The sequence below is a fragment of the Dama dama genome, chromosome 5 (genome assembly GCF_033118175.1).
Source record: "Dama dama isolate Ldn47 chromosome 5, ASM3311817v1, whole genome shotgun sequence".
NCBI classification, from domain to species: Eukaryota; Metazoa; Chordata; class Mammalia; order Artiodactyla; family Cervidae; genus Dama; species Dama dama.
The window spans coordinates 50880905-50897576 of NC_083685.1; the positions used below are offsets into that span (position 1 = coordinate 50880905).

General features: G+C 37.3%; 1 long non-coding RNA gene across 1 annotated transcript in view; it reads left to right on the forward strand.

The window, feature by feature from the left end:
• LOC133056709 (uncharacterized) overlaps positions 1-16672 on the forward strand; it is a 418882-nt gene that overhangs the window by 359179 nt on the left and 43031 nt on the right. The window contains exon 3 of the long non-coding RNA XR_009692885.1: positions 653-759. This is a non-coding gene — a long non-coding RNA (uncharacterized LOC133056709). The remainder of the gene's footprint in view (positions 1-652; positions 760-16672) is intronic.

The following is a 16672-nucleotide window of genomic DNA, read 5'->3' on the forward strand; positions in this document are numbered from 1 at the left end:
TGTAATAAACCCATGCATATATAGGCACTTAATTTACTTCTGGACTCTACTACATTGTGTTGATATATAAATATATCTGTTTTAAAGCCAGTAGTATACTTTTTTCCCCTAAATTTTACTAGCTATTTTATTTTTTAGTTATTTTAAAATGCAAATTAAGATATATTGAGAATTTTTTTCTTATCAGATTGGGGAAAAATAAAAATGAATTTTAAAATTTGATGGGAATGTGATTGTTCTGATTATTATAACTTTGTTATGTAGTTTGAAATCAGGGAATGTAATGCTTCCAGATTGGTCTCCCCCACTCCCCTCAGGTTTGCTTTGGCTTTTTTGCAATCTCTTGTGATTCCCTATAAATTTTAGGATTATTTATTCCATTTCTGTGAAAAACGCCATTGGAATTTTGATAGAAATTGCATTGAACCTGTAGATTGCTTTGAGTGGTATGGACAATTTAACATATTAATTTTTCCCATCCATAAACCTGGAATATCTTTCCATTTATTTGTGTATTATTAAATTTTCCTTTATCAATATCTTATAGTTGTCAGTGTAGAGATCTTTCACTTCCTTGGTTAATTTAATTCTGTGTATTTTATTCTTTTTGATGCAATTGTAATAGGATTATTTTCTTTCTTTTCTTTCACAGGAAAACACCATAGTCCAGTTTCCCACATTTGGAGAAGTCGCAGAGGCCAGCATATCTGGAGTGCGATAGATGAGCCTTGCCCTGGGGCAACCACCTTCATGACCATGGTATCTCGCCTGCCAGGCGATGATGGCATTGTTTTCTTATTTTTTTTAATTGTTTTCTTAATTTCACATTCTGATAATAACTTATTAGTGTAGAGTAATGCAATCACTTTTGTGTAGTTATGAATCTTGCAACCTTACTGACTTTGTGTATTAGTTCTGACAGTTTTAGTGGAGTCTTTAGTATTTGCTATATATAGTAATATGTCACCAGGAGATAGAGACTATGTTGCTTCTTCCTTTCCAATTTGGATGCCCTTTTTTTCTTTTTCTTGCCTAATTTATCTAGGTAGGCATTCCAGTGTGATGTTGAAGACAAGTGGCAAGAGTAGGCACTTACTCTTGATCTCAGAGGAAAAGCTTTTAACTTTTTATTGTTGGGTATGATATTGTTGGGTATGATATTAACTATAATCTTGTCATTAATGGCCTATATTTTGTTGTGGTACATTTCCTCTATACTAACTTTGTTCATAAAATCAGTGTTGAATTGTGTCAAGTGCTTTTTCTTCATCTGTTAAGATGATTGTGTAATTTTATCCTTCATTCTGTTAATGTAGTGTATCACATTGATTGGTTTGCCTTTGTTGAACTACCCTTGCATTCTTGGAATGAATCCCATTTGATCATGGTGAACAATCCTTTTAATGTATTATTGAATTTGCTTCACTAATTGTTGTCTGGGATTCTTGCATGTGCATTCATCAGGGATACTGGCCTGTAATTTTTTTTTTTTTCTTGTTGGCATTCTTGTCTGATTTGGCATTATGATAATGCTGGCCTTGTAAGAGTTTGGAAGGGTTTCCTCCTTTTCTATTTTTGCAAGAATTTGAGAAGTACAGGTATTAAATCTTATTGTAATGTTTGGTAAAATTTACAAGTGATGCAGTCTCGCCCCGACTTTGTTTATTGGGAGGTTTTTGATTCTGATTTAATATGCATAGTGATCTTTCTGTTCAGATTTTATTTCTTCATGTTTCAGTTGGTAGGTTTTATGTTTCTAGGGATTTACCCATTTATTTTAGGTTGCCCATTTTGTTGGTGTATAATTATTCGTAGTAGTCTTTTTCAATCCTTTGTATTTCTGTGGTATTAAGTATAATATTGCCTCATTAATTTCTATTTTTTTGTAGTTTTCTGAGACTTTCTAAGTGATTTTTGATAAGATTTCAATCTTCTTAAATTTGTTAGGACTTGTTTTATTGCCTTATATGATATATTGTGGGGGACTTTCCATAAGCACTTGAGAAGAATGTGTCTTCTATTGCTTTTAGATGGAATGCTTTTACATATCTGTTAAGTGCATCTGTTCTAATGTGTCATTTAAGGCTGATGTTTCCTTATTGATACTCTATCTGGATGATCCATCCACAGATGCAAGTCAGGTAGCATAGCCCCCTATTATTATTACATTGATGTGTATTTCTCCCTTTGAGCGAAAAAGTGAAAGTGAAAGTCACTCAGTTGTGTCTGACTCTGCAATCCCATGGACTGTAAGCCCACCATACTCCTCTATCCATGGAATTCTCCAGGCAATAATACTGGAGTAGGTAGTCACTCCCTTCTCCAGGATATCTTCCTGACCCAGGGATTGAATGCAGGTCTCCTGCATTGTAGGTAGATTCTTTACCATTTGAGCCACTACATTTGTCAATATTTGCTCTATATATTTAGGTGCTCCTAAGTTGGATGCATAAATATTTACCAACATTACATCCTCTTGTGGGATTGACCCCTTTATCATTATGTCATTACTTTCTTTGTCTCTTGTTAAAGTCTTTGTCTTAAAGCTTATTTTGTCTGATAATCATATAGCTATGCCAACTATCTTTGGGTTTGTATTTGCATATAATATCTTTCTGTCCCTCTACTTTTAGTTTGTGTGTGCCCTTACATCTGAAGTGAGTCTCTTGGAGGCAGCATTTAGGTGGGTCTAATTTTCTTGCCCATCAGTCATTCTACATATTTTGACTGGAGAGTTTAGCCCATTAACATTAGAAGTCATTATTTATAGATGTGTATTTTTGGCCTTTTTGTTCATTGCTTTCTGGCTGTTTTTTATTTCCTCTCTGTTCCCTCTCTTGCTCACTTCCTTTGTGGTTTGATGACTTTCTCTTTGGGTATGCTTAGATTCCCTCTTCTTTATCTGTTAGTATCTACTACAGGTTTTTACTTTATGGTTACCATGAGACTTTCCAATAATATGTGTATTTGTAACAGTCAATTTTAACTTGATACCTTAAGTTTGAACACATTCTGAGCCTCCTTCTCCCACCTATATTTTATGTTTGTGATGTCACAATTTACATATTTTGTCATGTATAATCCCTTAACATATTATTGTAAGTTATTTTTACTACTTTAGCTTTTTCACATTCATTCTAGCTTTATCCATGACTAATCTGTTACCTTTACCAGTGAGATTTGTACTTGTGTAGGTTTTTCTGATACTAACTTGTGCCTTCTTTTTAACTTAAAGAAGTTCCTTTAACATTTCTTGTAAGGCAAGTTTAGTACTGACAAATTCCTTTACTTTTTGCTTGTCTGGAAAAGTCTTTATCTTGCCTTCAATTCTGAATGACAACTTTGCCAGGTATAGTACTCTTGGTTGGAATATTTTTTCTTCCAACACTTAGAATATATTGTGTCATGCTTCTGGCCCACAAAATTCCTGCTGAAAACTAAATTTATAATCTTATGGATGTTCCTTTGTATATAGCTAGTTGTTTTTTCTCTTACTACTTTAAAATTATCCTCATAAGTTTGATATTTTAATTATAATCTGTCTTCATGCGGGTTCTTGTGTTAACTTTATTTGGAACTCTCTGTCCTTCCTAGATCTGAATGTTTGTTTCCCTCCCCATGTTAGGGAAGTTGTCAGCTATTATTTCTTGAAATTATTTCTTTAATGATGTACTCTGCATATAAGTTAAATAAGCAGGCTGACAATATACAGCTTTGACATACTCCTTTTCCTATTTGGAACCAGTCTGTTGTTCCATGTCCAGTTCTAACTGTCGCTTCCTGACCTGCATACAGATTTCTCAAGAGGCAGGTCAGGTGGTCTGGTATTCCCATCTCTTGAAGAATTTTCCAGTTTATTGTGATCCACACAGTCAAAGGCATTGGCATAGTCAATAAAGCAGAAATAGATGTTTTTCTGGAACTCTCTTGCTTTTTCCATGATCCAGCAGATATTGGCAATTTGATCTCTGGTTCCTCTGCCTTTTCTAAAACCAGCTTGAACATCTGGAAGTTCACGGTTCATGTATTTCTGAAGCCTGGCTTGGAGAATTTTGAGCATTCCTTTACTAGCATGTGAGATGAGTGCAATTGTATGGTAGTTTGAGCATTCTTTGGAATTGCTTTTCTTTGGTATTGGAATGAAAGTTATGACCAACCTGAAGAGCATATTAAAAATCAGAGACATTACTTTGCCAACAAAGGTCCGTCTAGTAAAGGCTATGGTTTTTCCAGTACTCATGTATGGATGTTAAGAGTTGGACTGTGAAGAAAACTGAGCACCGAAAAATTGATGCTTTTGAACTGTAGTGTTGGAGAAGACTCTTGAGAGTCCCTTGGACTGCAAGGAGATCCAACCAGTCCATCCTAAAGGAGATCAGTCCTGGGTGTTCATTGGAAGGACTGATGCTAAAGCTGAAACTCCAGTACTTTGGCCACCTCATGCGAAGAGTTGACTCATTGGAAAAGACCCTGATGCTGGGAGGGGCTGGGGGCAGGAGGAGAAGGGGACAACAGAGGATGAGATGGCTGGATGGCATCACTGACTTGATGGGCATGAGTTTGAGTAAACTCCGGGAGTTGGTGATGGACAGGGAGGCCTGGCGTGCTTCAATTCATGGAGTCGCAAAGAGTCGGACATGACTGAGTGACTAAACTTAAACTGAACTGAACTGAGTATGTTTTTCAGTTTACTTATTATGGTAACCCACTCCATTATTCTTGCCTGGAAATCCCATGGATGAAGGAGCCTGGTAAGCTACAGACCATGGGGTCGCAGAGAGTTGGACACAGCTGAGTGACTTCACTTCAGTTCTGTGATGTCCATAAGGTATTTTCTTATATTTTCTGTCTCTCTGCTGATGATCTCACTGTGGTCATCTGTTCTTTTCTAGAATTAGTTGTTGACTGTTCCACTGAACTCTTTATGGGGTATTAACTTATCTCTGTTTCATTCATTTCTTTTTGACTTTCTATGTTGGTTTTCATGCCTTAGACAAAACAGCTGCCTCTCCCAGTCTTGAAAGAGTGGCTTTGTGTAGGAACTGAATCTTATTGTTATATCATGCCCTCACCTTTTTCTCTCAAACTTGGATGATTACCAATGCAGCCAATGCAGTCTATTTTATCTTTAATGACTTCCAGTAGTTGAAGTTGTGCAAGACTTGTCATTGTCCCAGAGGGGAGCATCTCATTAAGCACCTAGATTCAGGCTGATTGGCAGCCAGGCAGCCACTATTAAGGTATGCAGACCTAAGGGACTGCAAGTATAAGTATCACTACCAGAGCCATGCAGTTCAGAGTGTTGCCTGGTTAGTAGTAGTTATGAAAGTGGGGGCTCCAGATATGCATATAAGTTCCTTCCCAGGAGATACCTGTGAGCTGTAGCAGAGCAAAAGGAGAGTGCAAAAATAACAACCACTATTCTATGTTACTGATAGTAGCTCCATAGATCATACCTGAAGCCTGTGTCTCAGGCTAAAACTCCAGAATAAGCACAGAAAGACTTTGGGTGTGTTTCAGTCTGCTGTTTGTACAGTGTCACAGAGAATGTAGCCTGTCAAGAACTGACTCTCTGATTATTATAAGCCCATGGAATCAGGACACAAGCTTTCCTGGCCACCAGAGCCAGGTGACACACAGACATCCTCTAGCCACAGACAGTAACTGGGGTGTCAGAGAAAGGGATACCCTTTTCTTTCTGGATGATACCAAGCATCTGGAGTGAGGCAGAGGCAGAGTACAGAGACTTCATCCAACAGCCTCCTTTACTGAGAGCGCCACCACAGGGCTCTAGATGTGTGCCAAGCTGGAAGGCTGCCCCTCATATCAATGCTCCTGCAGAAGCAAATAGACTCCTTTCACAGAAAGACAGAGGGTATGTTTCTCTGCTGTCTGTGCAGTGCTCTGGCAGGCTGTCTGCCAAGAACTGTCCCTCCGTTTTTGCTCCACTATCATGGGACCTAGGATCACTAGCCACCTTGGCCTCTGAGTGGCAACCCTAAAAACTGGCACACCTGATGTAAGAACCAGATACATGTAAAAGCTCCCATCTGGGAGATAATGGTGCTATGAGTGTGGCAGAGAGGGTGCCTGGACATAGCAAGCCCTGGGTGGAGCAAGGCAGAGGAAGAGTGTATAGATAACACCCACAGGGAGGAAAGTGAAGGAAAAAGAAGCTGGAATCCACTGGCTGGAGCAAGGCAGAGGTAAAGCATATAAATGGCACCCACTGTTGAGGGAGAGAGGGGCTAGATGGTGCCCCCTGGCTGGAATGAGACAGGGGGAGAGTGAAAGACGGTGCCTGCCAGCTAGCAGGTCCCTAGATATGCACTAAATTAGATTCCTGCTTCTCAGGCTGAAACTTCAGGATTAGCAAATGAACCTCTTTCACCTAATCTGGACATCTCTAGATTGACTGCCTCTGCACTGACCCCCGAGATGGGTGAGTTTGTACATGAGCCCTTTACGAACCATTTCTCACTTCACTATGGCATTGTGGCTTTCATGGACATGAGTCTCATTGATTTCAAAGCTAGATGTTTTGGAATCTTATCTTTTAGGTGCAGGTCTTAAAATTTGGAGCACCCACTGTGTGGTTCAAACCCTTTACTCCTTAAGGAGAACCTCCAGGCTTTGAGTGCCCTCTTGATTGAGGGTCTCAGCACTGGGGTGGGGAATTCATGGTGAGATTGTGTTCCAGCTTCTGGAATCCAGTGTGGGATTTTTTTGTTTGTTTTCATTTGCCTAATGTGTAGGAGTTGCTCAGTCAGTTTCTAAGTTTTTTCTGAGGAAATTGTTACATACTTACAGATTTAATGTGTTCATGGCAGGAGGAGAGTCCAGAATTCTGCTATGTTGCCCTCTTGAACCAGAACCCAGAACTTTGATTATTAAAATACAGACAGTTATTACAAATGGAGGGACTAGGAACAGAGAGATAGCACCTAACTGGCTGCACAACCGAGTTTTATGTGTCATCTAAAAATAGCAGTAAAATCATTTGAATGGCCATTTTTCATCGTAAGTTATTCTTCATAATTATCTTTTGGCATACTAGGTCTAACCATATGAATATTTATAACCAACCAATTCTTATCTTTCAAAACATCTCGAATATCTAGTTGGAAAGTGAGGTTCAATGCCTTTCCATATTTAGCTTTAAAAAAAAAATTAGGACATTTTAAAAAAAGTTAGAATGAGTATTTCAATTGCAGATATATAGTCTGCTCTTTGAAAAAAGAGAAAATAAAATTAATTTACATAATAGATTACTCTCTTTCTGTGGTTTGAAATGCTTTAAAAGTGAAGTCCTGTTTAATATATGGAGTTGCAGGGATACCTGAAACAGTAAAATCCTGGAGAAATATGGCTAATAAATTAAATTTTACCTATTTATCTGGATAATACAAACATTTTTTAAAATATAAAAATGTCACTTTAAAAAAAAATCCACAGTTGCAATTGGAACACAAATACTTGAATATTTCAACAAGGGACTGTCAACATGCAGCTCTCATTATTGATTGACTCTTATTAATTAACTTGCCATATTTTAAAAATTAAAATTATTTTGCCTTTTACTTATGATTTTATTTAAGTTTTAATATTCAAATAAGATAATTTAAAAAATTTTATGATCTGTCTATGCTTCTTGTCTTGAAATTTAATACTGTTGAGCAACAATTTCGTCAAAATCCTCCACAGTCAGTATAAAAAGAAGAAATAAGACTTTGAAAAATCAGAGGCTCTGAATGTCTAAGCAATAAATAATCATGTTGTATACAAAAACCTAAGTAATATAATTAATTGCTAACTTTATAAAAATCTTTAAAAGCGAGAGAAACTTTACCTTGTGATTAAAAAAAATAGGAAGATAGAATTGTGAGGCAGGAGTTGGAAGAGAGGGGAAAAAGAAAAGAGGAAAGACAAAAATTGTAATTACTTTTGGCTTTCCATTGACCAGTTAATCTTTCTGGTAAAAAGAGGTCCCTCATTTTATAAAAAACAATTTGACAAAGAACTAATATATTAGGATCAACAGCATCCTTTTTTGTAATCCCTAGGATTAAGGGGAATAGGAATCTTCTATATATTCATGAGGGTGTAATTGTGAAAACTTGAGGAAATGTTAAATATTAGGGAGTAAGAGTCACATATGTTATATACGTTCATTTCAGTTCAGTCACTCAGTCGTGTCCGACTCTTTGCAACCTCGTGAATTGCAGCATGCCAGGCCTCCCTGTCCATCACCAACTCCCGGAGTCTACCCAAACCCATGTCCATTGAGTTGGTGATGCCATCCAGCCATCTCATCCTCTGTCATCCCCTTCTCCTCCTGCCCCCAATCCCTCCCAGCAGTAGGGTCTTTTCCAATGAGTCAGCTCTTCACATGAGGTGGCCAAAGTATTGGAGTTTCAGCTTCAGCATCAGTCCTTTCAATGAATACCCAGGACTGATCTCCTTTAGGATGGACTGGTTGGATCTCCTTGCAGTCCAAGGGACTCTCAAGAGTCTTCTCCAACACCACAGTTCAAAAGCATCAATTCTTCGGCGTTATATATGTTAGATATCAGGAACAAGAGTTGTAAAAAGAAAAGTCATAGAAGGGTGGGAAAATCTGGATAAGATGTCATAGTGGGGTTGTGGTCAATTAAAAAACAGTAAAGTAAATGATGCTGCAGGTCTTGAAGATTTAGAAAATATAGAATGAAAAAACTCTCTTAGCCATTTTGTCTAGCAATGACCTACTTTGGACCATTATACCACTTTTGAAATATAGGTTTTCTGTTTATAAATACCTAAATTTTAGTTCTGAAATACTTCCAACACACAGCACATAAAACAAGCTATGCCACGCCTGTGGGGGCCAACTAGATTATAAAGGTTGTGAGAAGGAGAACTTCAGGTGGGTTCAAGATTGTTGTTGTTATTATTGAACTAGCAGAAGCCATGCAAAGGATTATGATAAGAGAATCAACGTGATTGGAAGCAGGTTCCCAATTCCTTCCTAGGTCCTCCCAGAATTGCACACAAATTTTAGTCAGGACTGCCTATTGGAGGGAAGAATCTGATAGACCCAAAGAGCTCAGAGTTTCAGGGGCTTGTAGCCTTTTATTCCAATTCACTAAACATCTCATAAAAAAGTTGCTCACCACTCAACCACCATTTGTGAGCCATAAATAAGTACAGATCAGAACAGACAGAGTGGACAGTCAGGTGCACCGGCCCAAATTCTACCCACTGCAAAGATTTCTCTTCCCACTGACCATTTAATGAAGATTTTAATGCTACAGACTTCCATTTTAGTTTGGTGATATTATATCACATATCACCATCTAGAGGACAGGTATAATCTTTTTCTTCATTACCCAGTCATGGGAGCTTTCCATGAGGCCATTGATAAGGTTTGAGAAAGACCAGGCAATAAAACAGGGGTAAGTACATGCACTGGGAGTGCACGCTACCTGCTCATGCAGCCTAGTCGTGTTTTCAAGATCTTCTTCAGGACTTCTTCTTCGAGGTATTGGGAACTCAACAGTGACATATGGAGTTTACCTTCCAGGAGACGGAGACAAAATAAGAAATTGAAAGGACATGCTTTATGTACAGTAGTGAGTACTAAGGAGAAAATTTTTAAATAATGAAACATAAAGCAGGTAGAGAAAATGATAGGTTGCTTACAGCAGCGAGGAAAGGTAATAGTTGGGTGAACAGAATGAAAAAGGAGGTAAAGCAAAATGCTGTGTGGGCATCCACGGGAAGAATGTTCCATGCAGAGAGAGAACCTGTGCAAATCGGCTGAGGTCGGAGCTTGCTTAGATGATTAGAGGAGACCTGTGTGACTGTAGCACAGTGGAAAAGGAGAAGAGTGGACACTGTTGATGGCAGCCTGATATTTACCACCTTACACACTTTTATTTCTCGTGGTTAATTAGGAAGCCATTAGAGAACTTTGAGCAAACATGCAACATCATTTGACTGACATTTAAACAGGATCATACGGGCTTCAATATTTCAGAATCAGTTAGGATCAGTTAGGAGACTGTTTCAATTGTCCAGGAGAATCATGTAGGTTAATGGTGTAGGTAGTAAGCAGTGTTTAACCCTTAGGCCAGGAGGCTATTTTGATGGGTTAGTGTTAGTTACTCAGTAGTGTCTGACTCTTTTGCGACCCTATGGACTGTAGCCCAACAGGCTCCACTGTCCATGGACTTCTCCAGGCAAGAATATTGGAGTGAGTAGTCATTCCTTTCTCCAGAAACCTTTCCGACCCAGGGATAGAAACCACATCTCCTGTGTTCATGGCAAAGTCTTTACTGTAACAGCCACCAGGGAAATCCTAACTATTGGAGAAAGAGAAGAAATGCCTTGAAGAAATGGAAAGAACTAAGATGAGAAACACTTTTAGAGCTAGACTGGGGGGATGTGAAATCATATCCATTCTGGACATATTAATTTGGGGTACTGCTCAGTCAGTTGTGTACATTTTATATGTATACATAAGATAGAAATTGGGAATCAACAGCCTGGAGATGTTTACAACTGAGATTGTATGAGATCATCATGTGAGTAATCCAGGGAAGAAAAAAGTCTGCAGACTGAGCCCTGGGGATTGCACTGCTGAGCTCAGAGACAGAGCCACGAGCAGGAGCCAGCATAAGGGAGTGACATGCAGTAGGCAGAAAAGAAGCCAGAAATTCAGGAGTGTGTATGTCTCACAAGAGTGTCAGGGAAGAGTGATTAGAGTCACATATTAGATTTTTAAATTTCATTCCCCACATCTCGTAATCTTTTTCATAGTATCCATCTAGTTATGGCTCTATGCCAAATTCTAGACATTTTCCTCAGGGGCAGCACAGCAGAGTGGTTGAGAGCACAGGTCAGAGCCAGCCTGCTTGTCACTACCAGATTCCAGCCAGCAAGAATGTACTAATGAGTGTACTTCTAAAAGTAATAATAAAAAATAAAAGTAAAAAATATAAAAAATAAATAAAATAAAAGTAATAATAAAATAACAACAAAAAATCATAGTCTAGCAATTACCTCTTTAGCATTTGTAGGTTTGGTAAGCATTTAGTCGGCATTAGTTATCATCTAGCTTCCAGGTTACTAATTTTCTGTTCACCTGTTTCTAATCAATTGCTTACTGTGTTAAATGGTTAAATGACAATTTTTAATTTCTGAAACTTATATTTAATTCTTTTCAAATATCCCTATTATGAAAATCTGTCTTTTATTCTTATAACTTGATTTTATATTATGTTTTTAATTTGAAGCATATCTTCATAATGTCTACCAGTTTGTTTTATTCCCTGAATTTCTGAGGTTCTATTCAACTGGCTTGGTATGGCTGTAACTCTCTTATATGAAAGATTTTTATTTGATTGTGTTTTTTTGTGGTTGTTGGATTGTGAGCTTGACTTCTGGGTTTTTATTTATAAAGAACCTGTAGGATCAAAGAGATTTTGTTCTTGCTTTTGCCTAGAACTCCAAGCCTACCACCATCTTCTGGGTCAACACTTATTTCCTTGTGTAGGTTTCTAACTGTAGAGTTTCCAGAACCATTTGGTTACTGTTCACTGAACCAAAGGGCTTCCCCAGTGGCTCAGCAGTGAAGAATCTACCTTCAGTGCAGGAGACTTGGGTTTGATCCCTGGGTCAGGCAGATCCCTCAGAGGAGGAAATGGCAAACTGCTCCAGTATTCTTGCCTGGAGAATGCTATGGACAGGGGAGCCTACTGGGCTACAGTTCATGGGGTCACAGGGAGTCAGCATGACCGAAGTGACTGAGTACACATGAGCCAAAAGCCCAGTAGATAAAGATCCACTGTTTCAGGTCAGCACCCAAGTAGACACGCTACCTTCCTCATCATCCCCATGTGTAATTAGGCAGACTCTGTGCACCTTCTTCATGGGAATGGAGGCTCTGAGTGTCTCAGCTTTATGTGGGAGTCTCAGTACTAAATCCTTGCTTAGGTGTCCAAGAAAAGTAACCAAGCTCTCTCTGCAATCCCACTGCCAGCTCACTTTCTTATAATCTGCCTTGGAGTTCTATTTTGTTTCTCTGCTTGGAGATTTCCCTTTCTTACAGTGAGAATGCCTCTTAAATTTTATCCCACATTTGTAGCAGAGTTAATTTTTGTAGGTTGGGGTCAGAGATTGAAGCCGCATTATCTATTTCACCATATTACCAAAGTCACAATCACTCTACATAGGTTTTCAAGCCTGGAATTTTATGTTAAGATTATGTATGAAGATTGGTCAGAGGTATACTGAAGGAATACACAGTTGGAAAGCAAGTTGTAGTTGTATACACTTCCAGGTCAAGGTAAAAATCTCCAGGAATAAAAAAGACAGGAAGATGTGATAGTATCATCATTTGAGTATTAAATCCTATTTTTCTACCCTTGTAAGCAGGCATTTATTTACCCCACCACATGGCTTTCCATTATGTTTATAGGACATAAGTTAGATGAAATAGAAATGAAAATATTCTCAGTGAAATAGCTAAATTAGTCCAGCTATTTTGTAAAATAAAACTACCAGAAGTAGTTTCAGTTTTTATATAAAAATTCTGATCCTGTCTCAGTATTCTTATTTTGGAGTAGTCTGTAACATTATGACTACTCTGTAAAAGTTTTAAGTTTCACAAGTTATGAAGTTATAAAGACCTAGCTGCAAGGAAGAAGGAGCTGAGATAAATCTAACTCATTGAATTTTGCTGTATCAATCTTTTTTAGAATGCTATGCTTGCTTATATTGAGTTTTCAATTCAGATATAGAAGATAATTTGGTACTGAAAAGCAATTGTCTTTGACTTGGCATTAAGAGGATCCATGTAATTCACTATGCTATTTACCTGTTTAGGAAATCAAAAATGTGCTAGCAGAACAACAAAAATTGTTACAGCCCCGTCAGTTTCATTTTAACATGGTTAATGTTTAAATGCAACAGAAACAGGAATACAGACAAGAATATGATTTGGTTTGCTATAATTGGGAGTCTTTGTTTTTGAGAATCTGTACTACATTTGATAAAACAATATGTAGTTAGTTCTGCTGAATAAGGACATATCCAATCTTACGAATGTGTTTGCTGTAATTCAAAATATCATGTAGGCAAATATATTTGAAAAAATGAAATTTTAAAATATTGACTTTTGTGGAAATCACACAACCATAAGTAGCAAAATTATTTCATAAATAAAGTATGAAGGAATTTACTTAAAGATACGAACATTGAAAATTTTATGTAGCACCACCAAATTACTTTGAAAAGAGAAATATAAAGAAATGTAGCCTGTGACAGTCCAGGGATACTCCAGTCCTGGTTATATTCTTTTGTATGTAGTAAATTAGATTTTTCAGTTTTAATCAGGAAAAATACATTGTTTTTGCAACTCAGTTTTCTGTCAACTATGTTATTACTCTAAGATTGGTTCTAAACATTTCTATGCAATTCCCAAGTCGTTTGTACTTATTATTCTTGTGCTACTTGCAATGTACCTATTAGTTCAGTGAGTTTAACTGTCAGGATTGCTGTAAGTCAATGTCTATGTCAAGTGAGAAGCCAGATGGCAAACCAATGATAGCTGGGAATTAAACAAACCAAATTTATAGGGTGTATATCATCACCCCATGTCATGTGGTTTTACAAAGGAAACTATAAAACAGTGTGTATAATATCCTTCATGGCATGCTTTGCACATGTATGTTTTTGTAGTACTTACTTTCAGTGTTTTGCTAGCACTTTTATATCTTTTGATAAGTCAGAGGAGACCCTGACTTATAACTAATTAAAAAAATAAAAGTAAACACTGCTCAATTAAAAATTGTTAAATAATATGTTTTCAAGGACTAGGGCTCATGTGTATGTGTGGAGTATATACATGCATGTATATGTGAAGGGCTTTCCTGGTGGCTCAGACAGTAAAGAATCTGACTGCAATGCAAGAGACCTGGGTTCGATCCCTGGGTCAGGCAGACCTTATGGAGAAGGGAATGGCTAACCACTCCAGTATTTGGGCTTCCCTGGTGGCTCAGAAGGTAAAGAATCTCCCTGCAATGCAGGAGACCCAGATTCCATCATCCAAAAATTAACTACACTCATTTTTCTGCTTTTTTTTTTTTGTCCCCACTATTCTATATAACTCAAACATTTCTCTTTGCTTGTATGTTACCTTTGGTTTGGTTTGTGGTCCTATTTAATTAAATGCTGGGATTTCTTTGTAGGTAAATAATTGCTTGGATTTTCGGCTAGTAGAACTTCTCTATCCATTACTTTTCCAAACAATTCTTTAAAGCTAAACAGGATTTTTTTTTCCTTTGCATTGCTTTTCAATATTGTCAGAAATGTTTCCATAATGAAGAGAAAATTACTTCAGTAAAATTTTCATGTTTATTACATCTCATGTACTGTTCACTGTAATGAATAACTATTTAACTATTACTTTCAAAGACTTGCAGCTCAACAGTAATTCTGCTTTCCTCATTATTGCTGTAATATAGCTGCATCATTGTAGCTGATATTTTTTGCTTCACAATCATGCATCTTAAAAAAATAGTTTTTTTTTTTTATTTTATTTTAGAGGAGCTGGGCCATTGCTGTGATAAATTCCAACCCAAGAAAGCAGTCATTCAGAGGCTGAGATAGTATTTCATCCACGTTGTAAATGTCACATGCCATAGCATCTGAGGTCAGTTCATTCTATGAACACTGAAATTATAGTTATATAACAGTTTAATATGCTCATACCAAACTCAACAATATAAAGTAAGTCATTCTTTTCTTATACAAGTAGAAAATTTGAATGAAGATTGAACTTTAATTTTAATAGTTAAAAATGGCAAGAACAATTTCTGCTCTGCACTTTGTGAAGGCTACAGGTCTCCAGAAGCACGGAATGTATTTGTTGAATCTGACAATGGTGGTTGGAGGAGTCTGACTCCAGGCCAGAGTACCCTGAGTGTCCTTTCAGGCCCGACTATAGGCAGTCACACGGACTTTGTTTTCCCAGCCTCATGGGGAAAGCTGCTATCTCCTCACTAGATTTGTTGTGTAGCCCGCATGTTAGAGTTTTCCAAAAAGAGTCAAGTGAAGGACTAGAGGTTCCTCAAGTCCAACCATGTTCAGACATATACCTGCTTCTTGGCATAGGTGCTGCTGTTCAGAATCCTCTTTACTGGGGCAAGTGGCCCAAGGGACTATGTAGGTGTCTCTGCCATCGTGGGAAACCTTGCCTAAGACACCCTTCTTCACTGGCTCACACTTAGGTCACCTCCGTTCCCTCCTCAAGCCCCTCAGGTCCATAAAGACAGGGCTGTTTGTTTGGGGGTCATGGGCAGTCAGATGATGCCTCCTGTCTATCTGCACCACATGGCACAGAACACTTGCCTTGCTGTTGTGTGTGAAGACATGGAACCCTGGGCAACTGGCATCTATTTTTGCCTTTTGAAGTGCTACTACAGTGAGTCAACAAGCTTGTCTGTTACCTTTGGTTTGGCTTGTTGTCCTAATCGACCACTTTGACAGCTGAGAGCTCCACGTGGCTCACAACTTCGCTTTTCATTTGGTGGCTTTTCTTAACATTCTTTTTATGAAACTAATGACCAAGTAACATAGACATTTTTAAATACTGTGAATTTTATAATGAAAAAAGTATCCTTTTCTTAGAATACAGATAAAAATATTGGCTATATGTATACTCATATTTATAGATAAAGCAAAGAAGAAAAGTCTATTTTAAAATAATAGCATATAAAATAGTCATCGTAATCACATAGAGATTCATGCTATCTTATTGATGCTACTAATGCAGTATTTCCTGTGTTCAAAATTCTTGGGTTTTGGTTTCCATTATTACTGTATTTTATAATATGTAGCTTTATGTAATAACAATGTCATATTCATATGCTAACAATTAATATAATGTAAATGCTGAACCTTTCTTCCTGACACTTTAGGCATTAAATTAATCTCTTGAGAAAGAAGTTGTTATTCAGGCTACATTAGTAGAGACCGATATTATGTGCAGGAAAACAAAGTTTCATTGTTTAACAGATGCCTAATTAGGGAGTTGAGCACTTGAATCAAGTGAGGCATGGAAATGGATTATATAGCATTTACATGTGGAGCCCATTATTTATCAATAAGAGTAATAAATGCTGCTTTAAAGGGAAACTCACCAAAGCTTAGCTGAACTTTGAGCTTCTAATTTTTCCTTTTCTTCTTTGATAATTTAAATGACAGAACATAACTTTACCATTACATAGCTTCTGTTAAGTTAAATAATTGATTAGTTATCCCAATGAAAAGACTCAGCAACCATAAAACTTGAATCTTGTAAAGCTTTATTTTCAGAAACACACCATAGATATTGTTAAATTTAACAAAGAATCTGTGAAATACTGATGAAATAAAGCAAGAATTCAGGCACTGCAAAATTCCACAGATGAGCTGAGTTAGGAAGATAGCATTGGTAGAAATGAAGTGTTCTGTAGAAAAACAGCTTCTTTGCATAACACATATGTCTAACCAATAATGGATTGCTATATTCTTTTTCAAAATTTTTTTTCAAAAAAATATTTGCGTTTTTAGATCTTTAAGACCATATATATAACTGGAATGAATATCTTTAACACTATTTCTGACTTTCAAACAGATAGAGTCTTAT